The 6,419-nt window shown below is 36.9% G+C and overlaps 1 pseudogene; it reads right to left on the bottom strand.

Moving 5' to 3' along the window:
- Positions 1-903: 903 nt before the first annotated feature.
- Positions 904-1,842, bottom strand: LOC106847280 (olfactory receptor 2T27-like; annotated as a pseudogene).
- Positions 1,843-6,419: the final 4,577 nt, after the last annotated feature.

Genomic DNA, 6,419 nt, shown 5'->3' with positions numbered 1-6,419 from the left:
AAAAAGTGCCATTCTTTTGCATGAGAATCTTTGAAATGAAATATACAATGCCATCAGACAATTTAAATACAGTGAAAAAGATGTGATTTAAAACTGGCCTGATTGCTTCTATTGAAGTATATCATTAGGAGGTTCCAACAATGAGAAGTAGAAAAGTAAGGAGCCATCCATGTTTACCAATACCTCAGAGCCGCATATTTTTAAATTGAATGCATCCTTCTGGAATGATTTTAGCAAAACCCAACAGGGCAAAAATGAATGTGCTGGTCTCCTTCAAAATTTGATGTACATTCTTGTGTCTAAAAGCCATGTTGATAGAATTCAGTTGAGACTAATTACTTAGAGTCAAGCCAATTTTCTTCAAATAATTATGATGCTAATACTGGCTTGATTGAATTAAACACTTTGGAAGGCCAAAAACAACATTTGAAGGAAAAAATAATTAGATATTAAAATGACATTTGAAATAAAGTCAAAATAATATTTGACAAGTTGATGTCGTTGAAGTGATCATTTTTTAGAGTGTCTAAAGACAGTGCTGAAAAGTTGGAGGGGTAGCTGGAGATGATCATTTATTTGTCATGACACCTTAGCAAGAAACCGGCAATGGCATAGTCTCCAGTAGAATGCATGCTTTGTAGAAAGCAGGCAGGTGACTACTGAACCTCCAACTTTACACCCACTCCATCCAAAATCATCCATTGTTCAGAACTCTCATAGCTTTCAAAAAAGGATCATATCCTCAAAGTCCTACAGTCAGCTTTCAAAAATCCCAAAAATGCCTCACAGTAGCTGGCATATGGGTGACATATTAATTTTCCAGGTGGAGAATATTTAAGTCCAAAAGTGATGACAAAGTCCTGTATCTTTTTCATCAAGTCTCCAGCAGCAAATGCAGTCTGTTTAGAAGGTCATTACGCTTCCTGAGCAAAAGCACGTCCCGAGAGCCTTCTGTAGGGCCCCTGTGACATCCTTGTTCCCAAGGCTGTAAATGAGTGGGTTGAGCAAGGAAATGAGGATAGTGTAAAAGGCAGACACAGCTTTGTCCTGCTCTGTGGTATAGTAAGAGTGAGGCAGCACCTAGATGTACATGGTGGCCCCGTAGAAGAGACTGACAACCACCATGTGTGAGGAACAAGTGGCCCCTGCCTTTTGCCTTTCCTCTGCCTCAGTCATCCTACACAGTGATGAGAATCCTTGTGTAAGAGGCTGAGATAATAGAGAAAGTCATGGGGATCATCATGACTCAGCACATACATGGCTGTCTCATATGCTGATGTGTCCATACAGCAGAGCTTCAGAAGGGCAGGGACCTCCCAGAAGTGGTTGATTTACTGAGAGGCACAGAGGGGGAACTACATGTGACTTGAGTGAGTGGAAAGCCATCCATGGACCCTGCTAGCCTAGCTGCCATCATAAGCAACAGACTTTGCTTCTCATGAGGACAGGACAGCACAGTGGGTTGCAGGTGGCAATGTACTGGTCATAGGACATGAGTCCTGGAAGGAAAAAATCAGCTCCTGCCAAGGTCAAGTAGAGGAAGTGCTGGGCAGTGCATCCTGAAAAGGAAATGGCCCTCTGGCCACCATCTGGTCAACCAGCATCTTGGGCACCATGGTGGAAATGTACAGGGTGTCCTTAAGAGAGCTGGCTGAGCAGGATGTACATGGTCATGTTGAAGCTGGGGTCCATGTGGATGCCAATGATCATGATAGTGTTGCTGGCTTTGGAGATGTCAAAGACCAGGAGGATGAGGGCAAGGAGAAGCCAGCAGAAATAGATGTTGCTGAGCAAGCCAAGGAGGACAAAGTCTGTATATGTGGAATAATTGCCCCACTGCATAGCTCTGTAGGTTACACAAAAGAGAGATGGATATGATGGGTGAAGCTGAGCACAAAAGGGAAATATTTGGTATGATTAAAACCTTATGATGTGGCCAACCACAAATCAATGCAAATTAATCACATCTCATTGTGTAATTTCCTCCTCTTTTCTTATAATTCCTGGGGTTGATTCCAGTTAATGAGTTGCTTTGAGAAATTAGCCCTTACCTTTGGGTTCTAAGTATGACTGACAGCCATTCATGAATCTCAGAACTTTTAATTTGCCTGAACAGTCTAAGCAGGACTGTATTGAGTCAAACCATTCATCCAAGGATGATATGCTTGATTTGCTATTACTTGTTAACTTAGAGGTCATGATGAAACAACTTTATGTCCTTTTGATCAAGAACACTAATTAATTACTTTTTTTTATTTTTCTCAAACACAATCTTATACTGAGAGAGATACACATAAAACAGATAAAACTGGAATCTGTCTGACTGAATAGGGATAGATGGATGGGTCAGGAAGACAGGGAATCCTCACCATATTCTTCTCTCCTTACACTGGGCTCTAGTTCTCACAATTGAAATTAAGTTTGAAAACCATTATCAGGGTACACATTTTGCCTAAGAAAAGATAACAACCTTGACTGATTTTACCTAATGCACAATATTCTAGATTCATTTGTACATTGTAAACTTGGAGTGCTTAGCTTATATTTATTAGGTATCGGATATTTGAAAATAGTGATTTCATGTTGAAGAATAAAACACAAAAACTGTGATCTCTGAGAAGCAATCCAAGAATTAGGAGAAAGAAGAAAATCAAGGGAAAAATATTTCTGGTCAAATGGTGGTTATTTTCCTTCTTTTATCAGAAAACCACTGATTGATAACATATACCTTATTAATATGATTAGTGAGTTGCAATCAATAATTAATAAATAACAATTTTATTGAGGTTGTAATAGTTTATAGCATTGTGAAATTTCAATTGTACATCATTATTTGTCAGGCACCATATAACTGTGTCCCTTCACCGTTTGTGCCCAACTCCCTTTCTCCTTCCCCCTGGTAACCACAAAACTGTTCTCTTTGTCCTTGTGTTTATCTTCCACAAATAAGCAAAATCATATGGTGATCATCTTTCTCTGTCTGGCTTATTTCACTTAACATAATACCCTCAAGGTCCAGCCATGCTGTGTGAATACCATTATTTTGCCATTTTCTATGGCTGAGTGGTATTCCATCGTGTATATATATGTGTGTGTGTGTGTGTGTGTGCGTGTGTGTATATATATATATTCCCAGCAGCAACGTATGAGGTTTCCGTTTTCTACACAACCTCTCCAACATTTGCTACTTTTGGCCTTGGTGATTACAGACATTCTAATGGGTATAAGGTGAGAGTTTAACGTAGTTTTGATTTTCATTTCCCTGATTATTAGTGATGTTGCCTATTGGGCATCTGTGTATCTTCTTTGGAAAAATGTTCATATTCTCTGCCCCTTTTTTCATTGGGTTGTTTTTTTGTTGTTTACTTGTGTGAGTTCTCTATATATTATGGAGATTAACTGTTTGTCAGATATATGATTTTGCAAATATTTTCTCCCAGTTGGTGGGTTGTCTTTTCATTTGGATCCTAGATTCCTTTCCTTTGCAGAAGCTCTTTGGTTGATTAAGTCCCACTTTTTTATTTTTCCTTTGTTTCCCTTGCCCGAGGAGACATAGTATATGAAAAGATCCTTCTAAGACCTGTGTCAAAGTGTGTATTGCCTATATTTTGTTCTGGGAGTTTTAAGGTTTCAGGTCTTACCTTCCAGTCTTTGATCCATGTTGAGTTATTTTTCTGGGTGTGAGAAAAATAATGGTCTACTTCCATTCTTTTCCATGTGGCTGTCCAGTTTTCCCAACATCATTTATTGAAGAAACTTTCCTTTCTCCATTGTGTGTTCTTGGCACTTTCCTTTAAGATTAACTGTCCATAGATGTGTGGTTTTAATTCTGGTCTTTCAGTTCTGTTCCATTGATCTGTGTGTCTGTTTTCAAGCCAGTACTAATGCTGTTTTGATTATTGTAGCTTTGTAGTATGTTTTGAAGTCAGGGATTGTGGTGGCTCCAGCTTTGTTCTTTTTTCTCTTGATTGCTTTAGCAATTTGGGGTCTTTTGTTGCCCCATATGAATTTTTAGGATTTTTTCTTCTATTTCTATGAAGAATGTCATTGGGATTCTGATTGTGATTGCATTGAATCTGTAGAATGCTTTAAGCAGTATGGACATTTTAACTATGATTATTCCTGAAACCCATGTGCATGCAATATGCTTGCATTTCTTTATGTCATCGTCGATTTCTTTCAGTAATGTTTTCATTGTATAGGTCTTTCACCTCCTTAGTTAAATTTATTCCTAGATATTTTATTCCTTTCATTGTGATTGTAAATGAGATTGTGTTCTTGAGTTGTCTTTCCATCAGTTTGTTACTAGAATATAGAAATATAACTCATTTTTGTAAGTTGATTTTGCACCCTGCAACTTTGCTGTAGTTGTTGATTATTTCTAATAGTTTTCCAATGCATTCTTTATGGATTTCTGTATTAGAAATCATGCCATCTTGCAAACACACAGAGTTTCAGTTCTTTTTTGCCAATTTGGATAACATTTGTTTGTTTTACTTGTTAATTGCTCTGGCCAAAACCTCCAGTATTATGTTGAATAAGAGGGGTGGGAGTGGGTACCCTTGCCTTGTTCCTGTTCTCAGTGGAATGACTTTGTTTTCCCACACTGAGTATGATGTTGGTTGTGGGTTTTTCATAAATGGACTTTATGATGCTTAGGTAATTTCCTTCTATATCCATTTTATTGAGGGTTTTTATCACAAATGGATGTTGGATCTTGTCAAATGTTTTCTTTGCCTCTATTAAGATGATGATGTGGGTTTTATTCCTCATTTTGTTAATTTGGTGTATCACATTGATTTATTTACATATGTTGAACCATCCCTGTGTCCCTGGTATAAATCCCACTTGATCATGGTATGATTTTCTTAATGTATTGCTGTATTTGGTTTATCAATATTCTGGTGACAATTTCTGCATCTATGTTAATCAGAGATATTGGCCTACAATTTTCCATCTTTGTCTTTTCCTTGTCTGGCTTTGGGATCAGAGTGATGTTGGCCTTGTAGAATATGTTAGGAAATATTTCATCTTCCTCAATTCTTTGGAAGAGTTTGAGAAGGATAGGTATTATGTCTTCTTTGAATGTTTGGCAGAATTCTCCACAGAAGCCAGCTGGTCATGAATTTTATTTTGGGGGAAGTTTTGGATTATTGTTTCAATCTCTTTACTTGTGATTGGTCTATTCAGATTCTCTATTTCTTCTTGATTCAGTTTTGGAAGGTTGTATGAGTCTAAGAATTTATCCATTTATTCTAGATTGCCCAATTTGTTGGCATATAGTTTTTCATAGTATTCTCTTATAATCTTTTGAATTTCTGAGGTATCGATTGTAATTTTCCTCTTTCATTTCTAATTTTATTTATTTGAGTCTTCTGTCTTTTTTTCTTAGTGAGATTGGCTAAGTGTATGTCAATTTTGTTTACTTCTCAAAGAACCAGCTCTTTGTTTCATTGATCCTTTCTACTGTATTTTTGGTTAAATTTCATTTAATTCTTCTCTAATTTTTATTATTTCCCTCCTTCTGCTGACTTTGGGATTTGTTTGTTCTTTTTCTAATTCTGGTAGAGTAGTTTTAGATTGAATATTTGAGATATTTCTTCTTCATTAAGATGGGCCTGTATTGCTATGATTTTACCTCTTAGGACTGCTTTTGCTGCATCCCATATTAGTTGGTATGCTGTCTTTTCCTTTGCATTTTTTTTCCAAATAATTTTTGGTATCTCTTTAATTTCTTCAATGATCCATTTGTTGTTCAGTAGCATATTGTTTAGTCTCCACATCTTTGTCCCTTTCCCAGCTTTTTTCTTGCAGTTGATATCCCGTTTCATGGCATCATGTTTGGAAAAGATGCTAGATGTGATTTCAATCTTAAATTTATTGAGGTTTGCCTTGTTTCCCAATACATAGTCTATCCTTGAGAACATTCCTTGTGCATTTGAGCAGAATGTGTATTCTGCTGTTTTTGGATAGAGTGCTCTCTCTATATATCTGTAAAACCCATCTGGTCTAGCTTTTCATTTAAATCCACTATTTCCTTGTGAACATTCTGTCTGGATCATCTGCCCATTGATGTACTTGGAGTATTGAGGTCCCCCATGATTATTGTTGTGTTGTTAATATTTCCTTTCAGGTTTGTTAATAGTTTCTTTATGTACCTTGGTGATCCTGTGTTGGGTGTATATATGTATATATATATATATATATATATCTGAGTGTATGTCTTCTTGGAGGATTGTCCCTATTATTATATACTGCACCTCTTTGTCTCTCAATACGTGTTTTATCTTGAAGCATACTTTGTCAGATATAAATGTGGCAATACCTGCTCTCTTTTGTTTGCCATTAGCTGGAAGTGTTGTCTTCCATTCCTTCTCTCTGAGCCTGTGTTTCTCTTTGAAGCTGAGGTGTGTTTCTGG

The sequence above is a fragment of the Equus asinus genome, chromosome 10 (assembly GCF_041296235.1).
Source record: "Equus asinus isolate D_3611 breed Donkey chromosome 10, EquAss-T2T_v2, whole genome shotgun sequence".
Classification (NCBI taxonomy): Eukaryota; Metazoa; Chordata; class Mammalia; order Perissodactyla; family Equidae; genus Equus; species Equus asinus.
This window is presented reverse-complemented; position numbering and strand designations above follow the sequence as displayed.